We start from the raw sequence: 15388 nt of genomic DNA on the forward strand, positions 1-15388 counted from the left end.
GATTTGCTTTTTTAAGACTTATTTGTGTATATGAATTAGCTGATTTTGTGTTTTGAAGCCACAACCTAATAAAATGGGTTGAGCTTGTACGTATAATCAGATCTCATTACTTTATCAGATTGTGTACATATACATGCTTCTTTCTCTTATATCTATCCATAAACTAATCCCCAATACTTGTAGAGAACAAGCTTTTTTTTTTTTTTGGATGTATATCATATGTTAAATGACCACTAAATACAATATAATTGCATAATTAACGTGCATAATAAAAATACAATGCAATTATGATTATGTAAAAAGGAACGAACAGTCTATCTAGAGATATAAGTATATGACAGATTGCGGTAGATCTAAGAGCCGTTACCCTCGCAACATGTGCAGCGTGTGGGAAAATAGGTTAACTCCAGGTAAGCACAAAGTTAAAGGTCATCCTCATGCAAGGGTGCCTCTTCGAGGCTCCTGATACTGGCGAGAATCTTCTGTGACTCGCACACACGCTGCTTAGCTCCTAAGCTCTTCCTGCTGAGGCGGATCTGTGTGACTCCCGTAGCTCTCGCTGGGTTGTAGGAAAAGCAATATGGAGTCCCAGTACTCAACCGTAGATAAATCAATTTACTTTTCCTTGCAATTGTAATTACTCTGAATTTCAAATAAGCAGTAGATTTTTTTCTGACAAATTTATTCCCCCCCCCCCATTTGCCAGCCCCCTGTATCATGTGACAGCCATCAGCCAATGACGGGCTAGTATACGTATACAGTAGGAGTTGGGGCCTCAGAAAGTGTGTATATAAAAAGACTGTGCAAAATTTGATAATGGAAATTATTTACAAAGTCTCTTAAAACTTCCTGCTCTATCTGAATCATTAAAGTTTAATTTGACTTTAGTGTCCCTTTAAAATACTCCATCTATTTTTTATTTTATTATTATTAGATTTAACAGTGGAAGGAAGGGAGGCAGAGAAAGTACTTCCTGTAACCAAGTGTGCTGCTTAGGGAACAGATCTGCAGTTGTCTAAGAGGGCGACTTTATTGTCCTACGCTTTGTTTATTTTGTTTGACTTCAGGAACAAATGTGTGGGTGGAACAAATTTAGTTAAAGGGACAATAAAGTTAAAATTAAAGGGACATGAAACACCAAATTTTTTCTTTCCAGATTAAAATAGCGCATACAATTTTAAACAACTTTCCAATGTACTTCTATTGTCTAATTTGCTTAATTATCTTGGTATCCTTTGTTGAAAAGCATACCTAAGTAGGCCCAGGAACTGAGAGCTAGCTGCTGATTGGTGGCTGCAAATAAATGCTTCTTTTCATTGGCTTGCCGATGTTTTCAGCTAGCTTCCAATAATACATACATGGCTGCTCCTTCAATAAAAGATACCAGGAGAATGAATAGATAATAGAAGTAAATTGGAAAGTTGTTTAAAAATGTACAATCTATCTGAATCATAAAAGAAAAAATGTGGGTTTCGTGTCAATTTAAACTAAAATGGATTGGATAGATTATGACATTTTTAACAACTTTCCAATTTACTTCTATCAGTTATGCTTGGTTCTCTTGGTATCCTTTGATAAAAAGTAATCCTAGGTGAGCTCAGGAGCGTGCACGTGCCTTTAGCAATCTAGCAGCAGTGTTTATAACATTGTTTATAGCAATGTTATAAATAGTTACAAACACTGCTGCCATAGACTGCTAAAGGCACGTGTGGGTACTTCTGTTATCTTATTTGCTTCATTCTCTTTTAATCCTTTGTTGAAAAGCATACCTAGTTAAGCTCAAGAGCAGAAATGCACTACTGGGAGCTAGCTGCTGATTGGTGGTTGCATATTGATGCCTTGTTTCATTGGCTCACCAGATGTGCTCAGATGCTCCTTCAACAAAGGATTCCAAATGTTGTTGAGTTTCATATCCCTTTAGTTTTGGAATACATTAAGCTCCTTTGAACTCTTTTTCAGTTTCCAGATAATATTTAAGTGTGACAGGACTATTATTAATATTCAGTAAACTAGTATTTTTTTGTCTCATGACCACTAACATTTTCCAGCACTGAAATGCCATATTTTTTAATATTTGTTAAAATAACTTGTATTTTCCTAAACCAAAGAGTATGTATACACAGACATATGAACATGTGTATCATTTCTCTAAAATCAATTACATTAGGTGTTTATTAACTTAAAGGGACATCCCAGCAAAAATTGGAATCGACATGTATGTGTTTGTTTGGAATAGAATCATTTTTGTAATATACATGTATTAGCAAAACTGTTTCTAATTAAAGTTATACCAATTTCAAAGGTGTATTTAAGTAAGCACTGTGCACCAGCATTTTAAAAACAGCACTTGCGCAGAGCTTAGGTTGAGTGCTGACATAATACAAGCCCCACTGGTGCTCTGAGCAGCTGCAGTATTTAAAATGCTGATGCACTAAGAATATTGCAAATATCCTACCGTTTAAATATGTGTGTGTGTCTATATATATATATATATATATATATATATATATATATATATATATATATATGTGTGTGTGTGTATATGTATGTATAACAAGCAGGGATACTTGCCTAGATGTGCTAATTTCCTGTGCAACACATTTTATTGATTTATATATATATATATATATATATATATATATATATATATATATGTGTGTATATATTTATATATATATATATGTGTATATATATATATATGTGTGTATATATATATATATGTGTGTATATATATATGTGTGTGTGTGTGTGTATATATATGTGTGTATGTGTGTGTGTATATATATATATATATATATATATATATATATATATATATATATATATATATATATATATACATATATATGTGTGTATATATATATATATATATATATATATATATGTGTGTTTGCTATGATAAAGGTATGTACTTTGGAATGAGAGCTGTACTTCATCAGGAATGAACTGATGCTTCTGTAAAATAGATTTTTCCTCCTCCAGCCTAGTCATCTGTTTCCCTGATCTGCCTTTTGAACTGTTTTGTGCCTGATCAGTTCCACCTAATATGTCTCTTGATTCCTGCTATTGTAATACTCAGACGACGTGCTGTTCTACTCTTTATATAAGCTTTTGGATTCTCTTCCCTGTCATAGACTGTGGGTTTAACCCTAGCGTCTGGATTTGCTTTGAGACTTGCATGTCTATCAGGTTACTGTTGCTTTGAGTGTGAGATCAAAAGAAGATGAATTCTAGCAAAAAAAATTAAAAATGCTTGAATAAGAAAAAAATTGGGGACAATGTAAACATTGAATGACAGATCTCAATGAGCTATCAGAGCAAGACATTGTCCCCTAGAGGGTAGGCATCATACCCTACCTGCTAATGACATTGAGATTACAGAGACCCTCTATTACTTGTCTTGCAAATTGAATATGTAGCTTTGGCTGATCATCCGTTTTACAAGTACTATTCCTGTGCCAGATATGGTTTGTTGTAAATGTCTGTGATATGTCACCCCCACGACAGCAGACAGAGCTCTGATGATTAAGGAAAGACATTCATCTGCAGACATATTTAGTTGTGCTTAGTATGAATAATTTAACCTCTACAGACTTTAGCAAGCCCAGGCCATAACCCTTTATTTGCCAAGCCTCAGCTTGCCAAAAAATCCCCTTCCTTATACTGTATATATATAAATTCAATCAATGGTAGTCTAGGCATTTACATTTCTATATAGCCCATTAGTTGGCAAAAGAGCTTCAATGTTATATACATCAGTGGTCTCACTTTGGCTGTGGTTCCTGTACTAGACAGAGTGTGGTGGGATTATTTAAAGACCACTCAATGCAGTAGAATTGCATAATTAACCAGATTCAGACCTACTCTGAATGTCAAATAAGCAGTAGATTTTTTTTCTGCATCATAAGACAGACATCAGCCAATCACAGACTAGTATACATATACCCTGTGAGCTTGTGCACATACTCAGTAGGATCTTGTTCCCCAGAAAGTGTGAATATAATTTTTTTTTCAAAATTTGATAATGGAAGTAAATTAGAAAGTATATTATAACCGCTGCTCTATCTGAATCATAAAAGTTTATTTTGACTTGAGTGTCCCTTTAAGGGCTAAGAGCTATATAGTGTATCATGCCAACCACTTGTTTTGGCTGATGGCTGTCACATGATACAGGGGGCCGGGAAATGGGGGGAAAATTAAAAAAAGCAGATGCAAGTTTTGAATTTATATTAACGGCATTATACTCATCAAGGGTATTGTACAGGTGTAAATATTGTCATATAGACAAGTTTTCTTACATGTGTAGTCAAACATTAGAAACATTCAATTGTAATTTATATCTCTGGCAATTAAGGAGTTAAACTACTTTGAAGATTGGAGTGACCTAATGTTTAGTGGGCACCCATGGCTTCAACCTACTCGTTCTACTATTTCAGTGCCTAAAGTGTTAAAGATATATATATATATTGCTCTAGCTATAGATTGCCAAGAGTATTGTAGTTGCAGTTTTGGTGGGGAAAAAAAATATGTTTGTGTCTCCTGGAATAAAAGTTGTATTTTTATTTTGTTTAAATGTTGCTGGAAGTATTTATATTATCACCTTATGGTTTGTCTTTAACAGTTATTATGTGTTGCATCTCATGTTAAAGGAAAATAAAACACATTTTTTATTTCAAGATTTAGATAGAACATAACAATTTTAAACAAATTTCCATTTTACTTTCATTATCAGATTTCCTTTATTCACTTAGTATCCTTTGTTGAAGGAGCATCAATACACTACTGGTAACTAGCTGAACCCATCAGGTGAGCCAAAGACAAGAGGCATATAAGTACAGACTCCAATCAGCAGCTAGCTCCCAGTATTGCAGTGCTACTCCTCAGCCTACATAGGAATGCTTTTCCACAAAGGATAGCAAGGGAACAAAGCAAATTAAATAATAGAAGTAATTGGAACGTTGTTTAAAATAATATGATCTGGTTTTTTTATCCCTTTAATCTCTAAACATGTTTAAATAGTGCATGAAATTAATAGCTGCTCTTTCATAGACATGATAGAAATGTATGAGTTTAAAAAAATATAGTTTATTTTGTGATTCAGATAGAGCATCTGATTTTAAACAGCTTTCTAATTTACTTCTATAATCAATTTTTCTTTGTTCTTTTTGTATCTTTTGTTGAAAAGTGGGAATGTAAGCTTAGGAGCCAACCCATTTCTGGAGCACTATATGGCAGCGGTTTTGCAAGAATGTTAGCCATTTACAAGAGCACTAGATGGCAGCACTATTTCCTGCCATGTAGTGATCCCAAATCTCTTAAAGGGACAGTCAACACCAGAATTTTTGTTGTTTTAAAAGATACATAATCCCTTAATTACCCATTCCCCAGTTTTGCATAACCAACACAGTTCTAATTATACACTTTTTACCTCTGTGATTAACTTGTATCTAAGCATCTTCTGACAAACCCCCTGATCACATGACTTTTTTTTATTATCTATTGACTTTCTTATTAGCCAATCAGTGCAGTGTCTGCCACAATCCACAGGCGTGCTCACAATGTTATCTATAGGGTTTACCTGAATAGCTCTCCCCTCCTGTGAAAAGCAAATACAAAAACATGTGATTAGAGGCGGCCTTCAAGGGCTTAGAAATTATCATATGAGCCTTCCTAGGTCTAACTTTCAACTAATAATACTAAAAGAACAAAGCAAAATTGGTGATAAAAGTAAATTGGAAAGTTGTTTAAAATTGCATGCCCTATTTGAAACATGAAAGTTTCTTTTGGACTTGACTGTCCCTTTAAATGCAAAATATCCTGGGAAATTTGATAATATAAGTAAATGTGAAACTTTTTTTTTTTTAAATGGGTTGCTCTAAATCACAAATGAAACATTTTGGGGTTCAAATCCCTTTAATATATTTTTTTTGCCTTGAAAGCTCTGCTGTCCATTGAATATAAATGCAGTGTTGCTGTATCTGGCAGCCAATGAGTTAAAGAAAAAGATGTTGCCATGACCCCCCCTCCCCCCCTCCTAAGTGTTAATACACAGATTTTACTGTGCACTTCCCACTTTGCAATGTGCATTTCATCTTAGCACAAGTTTGAGAAATAAAAAAAGGGGGCACTACATAGACCCTATAATACAATGAGCTCATTTATAAGTGTCTGCCTAGAAAAATGAAGTGCATTTTATTGTTTGTTGGTCCAGATCTGAGATGTAATTGGTTTGGTATGTGCCTAAATACAGCTCCTGTGGTCAGAAATATGTCAAAGCAATAGAGATTTTAGTGCACAACACAACTTTCAAATTACCTGCAGATTCCAATCTGTATTTTTTTTAAAGAAAAGAAGAGAATGACTTAAAGGAATGTTTGTGGTTTCTTTGTCATTTAGTGGAAGCAGACTTTGCTACTGTTAGAGGCATGAGCTGCTGTTGTTGCTTGCAAAGGGCAATGTTCCAGTGAGTTTCTCTGTAGTGTGTTTCAGCTGCACAGCACTTCCTGTTTATTCAAAAATCTTTTTTACAATTCTGCAAACCCCCCTCTCCAGTCACACAGCCAGAACAACACAAGCTCTGCAAGGAGACCAGATCTAAAGCAAGGAGACCAGATCTAAAGCAAAAAGGGACCTGCTGCAAAAGCCCAAACTCTTTAAAAAACAACAACACACTTTTTGTTTTCAGTAACTTTTTTTTTTTTTTTTTACTTCTTCCTAACTGGGATCCAACTTTTATTATTTATTAAACAATTCTTGGTTGCGCACGAACCTTCCGCGTGGTGCGATTTGAAATTCAAAGCACAGAGGTTCCTCCAGTTGGCTCCGCTTTGGTTCCTGCGGGGTCTTTACGCACGGAATTCTTACTTTATTTCGGATAGGTACGTCTTTTATTGTTTGTTGGTCGCTTTTAGTGTGTCCACCACTTGTGTCTATACTTTGTAAAGGACGAATACAGGCTCCTGTTTCCTTTTTATTCTGTATTGTATTTAATGGGATTTACTGTATATTAGGACACGTGTATAACCGAATTACTATATTTTTAACCTGCTGGAGACCAGACTTGCCAATGTAGCTGCCCTGTATTGTAGAACTTTTGTATTCATTTATTTAGCTAAAATGTTACATATTTTATGTGAAACTTGATATTATGTTTTTTGTGTTAACGTTTTAGCAAAATATTTATGATTTGCCCCTAAGAACTTGTGTTCCTGATTTTATAGACTGCAACAAATTGCTGTCATTTTTAACCCCTACCGGACCAGACTGATCAATACAAATACTGGTCGATATATATATTTATACATACATATAGATACTGTATTTTTTTAAGGAATACAAAGTTAGTTATCCAAAATCAAGCAGCAACTGAAGTGGTCATGTTTTAAGTATTATGTTATTTGTTTAAAATACTTTTGATGATGTTGATAAAAATATGTTTGGTTTGGCTTCTAATAGTTTTTAATAGCTGTTTAAATATGTTAAAGTTATTTAACAGATGCAGTGCCTTTTTGTATGAAGAAAAGGGCAGTATTGTTCAACATGTTAAAGACAACAGAACAACATGTTAAAAACATAGACAATATTTCTAATAAATGTGCAAGTTCATTAGAATTCCTATGTTGATAATTGTGTTAATAATTCTCCTTAACTGTAAAGTATCAAGAAGTGGCTGTTTCTTATAATGGGATGAGGCTTTTATCTATCTATCTATCTATCTATCTATCTATCTATCTATCTATCTATCTATGTCTAAGTTAAAAAGAAATTGTGCAGTTAACTAAAGAGAGACAGTCTATCTATCTATCTCTATCTATCTATCTATCTATCTCTATCTATCTATCTATCTATCTATCTATCTATCTCTAAGTTAAAAAGAAATTGTGCAGTTTACTAAAGAGAGACAGTTTATCTATCTATCTATCTATCTATCTATCTATCTATCTATCTATCTATCTATGTCTAAGTTAAAAATAAATTGTGCAGTTAACTAAAGAGAGACAGTCTATCTATCTATCTCTATCTATCTATCTATCTATCTATCTATCTCTAAGTTAAAAAGAAATTGTGCAGTTTACTAAAGAGAGACAGTCTATCTATCTATCTATCTATCTATCTATCTATCTATCTATCTATGTCTAAGTTAAAAAGAAATTGTGCAGCTAACTAAAGAGAGACAGTTTATCTATCTATCTATCTATCTATCTATGTCTAAGTTAAAAATAATTTGTGCACAGGGTTATGTTAACTTGTTCCTGTAAAATTATTTATTTATTTATTTAGTTATTTATTTTTGATCTTCTGCAGCACTTAAATTCTGGAGATTTAAAAACCTTTCCCTGCACAATAGTAAAAAATGGATCAAACTGAGAGCTTATGCTTACCTCAAGTGTAACACAACACGTAAGAAAAAAGAAAAAAAAAAAGAAAGAAATTGGAAGGTAGTTTTGAAATGCTAAAAACTGGCTCTGTTTTTACAGAGAGTGAGAAATAAATATCGTTGTTTGCTACTGTACCTTGAGAACAATTTGTTTAACAGTGGGGGTAATTGCATAGGGAAAATGGAAAAAGCGTATGAGGTTATTTGCTCAGATGTTAGTGTAGGTGTGTAGCAGAAAAGGCACAGTGAGATCGCTGGATGCCTTTCCTCCTATCTCACTTTTGTGATTTTTTTCCTCCGATTGACCATTACCATTCACAGCTCCCCCCGGATTTTTTCCTTTTTCTTGGATAGCATTTTTGATTATATATCAGTAGGTAAAAAGCATGAAAGCTGCAGCAAGTCAACTTTTAACCAGGCTTTTGTTTTGTTTTCTTCTCAAAAAATCAGAAGAGATACAGTAATATGAATTAGTATTTTTTTTAAAGCAAAAGGTATGTGTAATATGTCTCTTATTTTCTTTATTTTTATTTCATTATTATTTATTTATGTTTTGTTTAAATGCTGACTGCACATCTAACACAAGACTCCCAGACAATATGTAACTAGATCTAAACTGTGTAGTCAAAGTGGAATTGCCTGGATTACTGTCTGTACTGTTCAAATTAGCTAGATTTACAATATTACACATTGTAGCTATTTCTGCCTCAGAATAATTACTATATAATTTCCTGAGTTTAACTGATCATGCATTAAGTCGTCGAGCTGGGATGATGTCATACATAGGTATTTTGAGTCAATCGTGTGCCAGTCAAGCAGTGAAGGGTTAAGTACAAAGTCTAGGGAAGTTAGCAAGAGAAACTGGATCCTAGGTCATTAGTTGCAAGTAATAGGGTTATTAGTAGTTAAGACTTTTAGAATTTTCTCTTTTTCAATGTAGATTTTTTTTCTAGAGTGTAATTTAACATTACTGTACACAAATATGTGCATTAAATTAAACACTTTATTAAAATTAGCAAGTGCATTCTATTAGTACGTAAAATATAAATATTAATATACAAGTGACAATGAACTAGTTATCGGATTAATTGTACTTATCAGATCAAATTATGCTTGTTTTATCACAATGTATTTCTAACATTTATAATGTACTGTATATAATATTGTACATAATGTGTTAAATAAAAGGTGGTATTAATATTGAAATTATATCATAAAGTGGGATGAAGGATGATAATTCCTCTCCTGTCCCCAAGAGCTTACAGTCAAGGTGAACCACTTATGCTGAGTTTCGGGTAATCATAACATAATGTATTATAGAGATAGACAAAGGCATATCAAGGCTACTGAGGAACTAGTCAGGCCTTTTTAATGAACCAAGCAAGGATTTTATGTATATTGATATCCAAAATCATTTAAATAGTTAGGAGTCCAAAAGTAACATTTATATTGGTTCCCTGAATTTTCTATGGTAAAAAAAAAGATGTAGTTAACTTGTAATATTCTCCGCTATCACAATACAATTCATTGAAAGTTTCCAAAAGTTTTAGCCTTTTGTTTTTATAATTGTATATAAATAGGATTGTAATGAATGATTTTACAATTCAAATGTTAATACATTTTCAACCAACAATATAAAAAGATTATATTAATGATTCATTTCATATAATGATGAAGATAACTTTTTTAGCATCGGTAAATAATGTATGTATGTATGTATTGGGTACGTTACCTTAAATGTAAATGACATATACAATATTGTAATTTCTAGTTCTGTTGGTGAGATCATTTGGTTGAGCATAAATGTAGATAGTCGCTGTTGCTAAACTCTTTCTCATTTTTTGTGTCAGTAACGTTTGGAAAATAATGCTCTTTTTCATTTTAATAAAGTCAGTTTTCTTTATTTACTTTTAGAAAAGGGTATTTTAAAATGTTGTAGTTTGTGTCATGAAAAAAACAGATACAGCTGTGTTAAGTAAAACAACTTGGCTTGTCTCTTTCCAAAGAAGAGGGAGCTGTCATTATCAGCCAGTGAGAAAACAGTTCTCGAGTATTAGTGGTGCACAAACATGCATTTCCTGTAGCTTTGTAGGGTGTCAAACTGGTGGCCCACCGGCCTCATGCGGCCCACGGCCTAATTTTTTGGGGCCCATGACACCTCCATGAAAAATAATAATTAGAATATGCTTATTACTTAATGAGCAATTAGATGAAGTGTGTGTGTAACCTTCTTAAAAACATTAGCGTGCGTTTCATCAAGCCAGAGTAAGTTACTTAGGGGTTACAGAACACAATCTTTTGAAATGTATACAGTTATAGCAAACGCTACTGCTGTGTTTAGGAATGGCAAGATATGTAGATAGTGTGCGGCCCACGTGAGTTGCACTTGTATGGAAAATGGCCTACGACTCAAATGAGTTTGACACCCCTGACTTAAAACGATTAACTATTCAATCATGTTGCTTACCAGTGTTTAACTGCTTCTGTTTAATATGCATGATAAAAATGTTTTCTAAATTACTGATACTCCGAGTTTAAACTTCTTAGCGTATTTTAAAAATGGCATCAGTACTCAATTACTATGGACATTAAACACGTTGCGATTGTTATATGAAATGTTTCATATGTATGAAATAAAATAAACTTGGAATATACTTTATTTTCTCAACTTTTTCTGTAATTTAATACTGAAAATTGCAGACTTTCAAATTCCTTTTAGAAGTGGAAATGCAAAGTTTAGACTCAACACTGCTATATTCTTCACAGTGATTGGCTGCACACTCTAGTGACACTGTTTCTGCAGAGACCTTGGTTACAAAATGGTGGTGCTGATTGCTTTATAGAGACTAAAACTTTACACTTATTATTTCAATATTTAAACAATTATTTTTTTTGTCAATATCATTCTCATGCTAATCTTTGCTTTGAATACACCATTCTGTCTTACGTTTATTAAAAGTATTTAATGTCCCTTTAAATATATCAAAAAGTATAGAGATTCTCAACATACAGATGAAAAGTACCCAAAATTACTAAACATTTTCTAAAAACCAATGATATTTTGGATGAGTGATATAATTATTTTGTTTTGTCTATTCTAATGCTGTGTTTCAAATAAGATTGTAATGTGAAGTTTTATTTATTTAAAGTTTTTCAAAACCCACAAATGGCTGTAAAAGATTATTTTTCTGCTACAAAGTAATGAGTCATATAATTAATATTTGTGCCGGTAAAAATCTTGAGATACAAATGAGAGAAAATAAATATTTTGTAGCTAGCAGTGATATATTGTGCGTAATACTTAGACACATTTCCAAACTTGATACAATCCTACATCATCCGCCCTTTCCCAGGACTTAACCCCCAGTTAAATTGTTTAGCCAGATACCTATGTTGTCTCTTGAACCAGTAATATGTGGCCTATTTTTGAGTTGAGGCCTAAGCGCTGTGAGTGAAGTCAGTATAAATAAAAATAACTTTAAACAACTTTAAATACAAGTTCAAAGTTAATTTAGTTTATTTATTTTAAAGTTAATTTTATACATGGTTTTACAATGCTATTAAGACCCACATTTTCATGGTAGTGTCTATAATTATGAGTACCTATTATACATAAGTACAATCAATTTTACTTTAGATCACAGTTATTTAGAAAATGTATTATTTTAAGGTTTTTTTGCATCCACGCAACATGATAATATAAACTGGAGTGCTGAACTTTTTAATTTGGGCCTTTCAGCTTCTAATACTATTTAGCTACAGAGTCACATTGGCTTGTAAAGCTCTGTAGTACTTCCTGGATTGTCAGATGTGAATGGGCGGAGCTACTATATAAACTTTTGAATGCAAGTTTATACAAAATGTAGTCACATGGTCTTGCAAAACTCTGTAGCACTTCCTGGATTATCAGATGTGGAGGGGCGGAGCTACTGTATAAGATTTTGAATGCAAATTTATACAAAATGTAGAGTCACATGGTCTTGCAAAGCTCTGTAACACTTCCTGGATTATCAGATGTGGAGGGGCGGAGCTACTGTATACGATTTTGAATGCAAGTTTATACAAAATGTAGAGTCACATGGTCTTGCAAAACTCTGTAGCACTTCCTGGACTATCAGATGTAGAGATACACAATTTTCCATAGGGAAAAAAACAAATTTAAAGGTACATGGAAGTGAAAATTAAGCTTTCAGATAAAAACAAAAAGTTTTCAATATGCTTATATTATCAAATGATCTCTTTATTGTAGTCTCCTTTGTTGAAAGTTAGCTTCTTTCCTCAAGAGTCTTAAAGGGACAGTCTAGTATAAATTAAACTTTCATTATTCAGATAGGACTTTTAATTTTAATCAACTTTCCAATTTACTTTTATCATCAAATTTACTTTTTTCACTTTGTATTCTTAGTTTAAACTAAACATATGTGTTCAGGCACAGGGGGTTATTTAAGATTTAGCACAAAACAATGCTAAATTTAAGACAATAGATAATAAACAGTTACAGTCATGTGATCAGGGGGCTGGAAGAAGGTTCCTAGATACAAGGTAATCACAGAGGTAAAAAGTGTATTACTATAACTGTGTTGGTTATGCAAAACTAGGGAATGGGTAATAAAGGGATTATCTATCTTTTAAAACAATAACAATTCTATTGTAGACTGTCCCTTTAAGCACTATACTGTATGTAGGATATTGTTACAAACATTGCTGCAAACACTGCTAAAATATAGTTCTCAAGACACGTGCACACTCCTGACCTACCTCAGTATGCTCTTGAGTAATGGAGCTATATTCCAGCTACCAGAGGTAACAAGAGAGAGAGGAAGATTGATAGATGAAGTTAGACATTTTTTTTTAATTGTATATGTTTAAAATTGTTACAGTGTAGTTGCCCTCCAGCCTGAAAGCCCTCCCCTGAACATACCCCAGTATGTATTAAAACAGACACAAATTTTGATCAGGTTTAAAGAGAAACCTTTTCGGTCCCTGTCTGGGTCTTTGTCATGTTTACATATTTTTTTAACCCTTCCATTGCCACTCAATGCACCAGCCGCCATTTGTCATATATATATATTTCATAGTGGTGGTGCAGCCAATCCGAAGCCATTTCTTAAGCGACCGTGCTCTTCCTCCTGATCTGCTTTGAATAAGTTCACACTGCTAGCATTAAAATGCACGATCTTTAGTTCCCCAGGTTCCAGACACAGACAGAAAATATTCATTTGAAATTAATAAATAAACTATTTGCTAAAATATTTGGCATCCCTTCAATGACTGTATGTGTACTATCCATATTTCTCAAATATTAAAATAGCCACATTTCATATATATATATATAATTATTAGTATTATGATTATTATTATTATATCTTTTTTTAAAAGGCAAATTGTGAAACGTACAAGGTATTTTATGCTGACAGATCTTGCAGCTATGTCCAAGTCGTAACATGCTTTAAAAAGAAACAAACAATATGTAAATATGTTGCCTTGCTGGTTTCAGACTTCTTTTTCCTAGTGATAAAAAGTACTTAGTTTATGGGTATAAATTGCCTGCTGTATGCCCCTTGTTCCTCCGACACTGACACACTGCAGTACTTTGTATTGTCCTGCGCTGTGCACTGGGTCCCAGTCAGGAGGAATAGTGCTCCAAATGTGATTCAGTAACATCTGAGCACATAAAGAATATCTGCGGATAATGTTGTCACAGTCTGTATTAACCACTACAGTGGAAAAAAAAATCCTGGCTGAGAACATAAGCTACATACAAAAGTCATTCGGTCAACTGGTGTCATAAAAAATAAAACATATGTTGGGTTCCTTTATTTTGGGACAAGTTAAAAATAAACAGAGAGTTTCTAAGTGGGGGGAATGGACCTTTTGTTGGAAGATGCTGTGCGCAGCCACTCATTTCTGTCTCCAAGCTGCTCTGTTCCGTTTAATAAGCCGTATTCTGGAAATGTGACAGCATTTTGTGGAAATACATTTACATAGCTTGAAATCTTGGTGTATCCATGCTGTGTCTGCCATAAGACTCATGGGAATCAGTGAAAATCATCAATGGAAACAGAAAATAGTCATCAATTCTGGAAAACAAATTGTAATTTCTTCTAATTGGAAAAAAATGTGCCAACTGTATTTCATCACCTGGTAGTTACAATACGTATTAAGTATAATAAGCTTCAGATAAAAAGCTTCTTGAAAACATTAACAAAGAGCTATGAGTGGAGTAAACCTTATAGCAATGAAACAGTTATTCTCACAGGAGGTAATACCTGACCCAAGAAGCTGGCAATCCACTTTCACTTGACACAAATCAGACAAAAAATGTATTATTTGTTTTAAGGCATTAAAGGGACAGGAAACCCCAAAATGTTCTTTCATGATTAGGATAGAACATACAATTTTAAACAACTTTCCAATTTACTTTTATTATCAAATTTGCTTCATTCTCTTGTTATCCTTTGCTGAAGTAACATCATTGCACTACTGGCAGCTAGCTGAACACATCCAGTTAGCCAATCACAAGAGACAAATGTGTGCAGGCACCAATCAGCAGCTAGCTCCCACTAGTGTAGGATATGTGCGTTTTATATTTTAATACGGGATATCAAGAGAACAAAGCACATTTGAAAATAGAAGTGAATTTAAAAGTTTCTTAAAATGCCATGCTCTATCTAAATCATGCAAGTTTAATTTTGACTTTTCTAACCCTTTAAGAGGACACTGGACTCTTTTTTGCTCCTTATTAAAGGAAACAGATTGTGTGTGGGGGGGGGGGGGCAGCAAACAACTTGTTTTCTTGCCAAATTAACACTTAGAATTTTTCACTGTAGCCCCTGTCCTCAGTGTGATAAGAGTGGAACATTTTTGAAACCTAAAGAAATTTAGCGCTACATTAAAAAGTAAGTTATAACGCATTTTCATTGCAACTGATGAATTAAACTCATCAGTTAATTTTGACTTGAGTGTCCCTTTAAGCGGCGACCCCTTATCATGTGTAAACTCCTTGGAATG

At 33.5% G+C, this 15388-nt stretch overlaps 1 protein-coding gene across 11 annotated transcripts in view; it reads left to right on the plus strand.

Moving 5' to 3' along the window:
- The window catches only part of FOXP1 (forkhead box P1), a 946651-nt gene that overhangs the window by 712097 nt on the left and 219166 nt on the right, over positions 1-15388 (plus strand). The window contains exon 1 of one of the 11 annotated variants that reach the window (XM_053720900.1): positions 6302-6878. The exons of the other annotated variants lie outside the window; for them this stretch is intronic. The gene's annotated coding sequence lies outside the window, so the exon portion shown is untranslated. Of the gene's footprint in view, positions 1-6301; positions 6879-15388 lie in introns of those variants that run through there. 11 annotated transcript variants of the gene reach the window in all.

This window comes from Bombina bombina, chromosome 7, assembly GCF_027579735.1.
Source record: "Bombina bombina isolate aBomBom1 chromosome 7, aBomBom1.pri, whole genome shotgun sequence".
Lineage (NCBI taxonomy): Eukaryota > Metazoa > Chordata > Amphibia > Anura > Bombinatoridae > Bombina > Bombina bombina.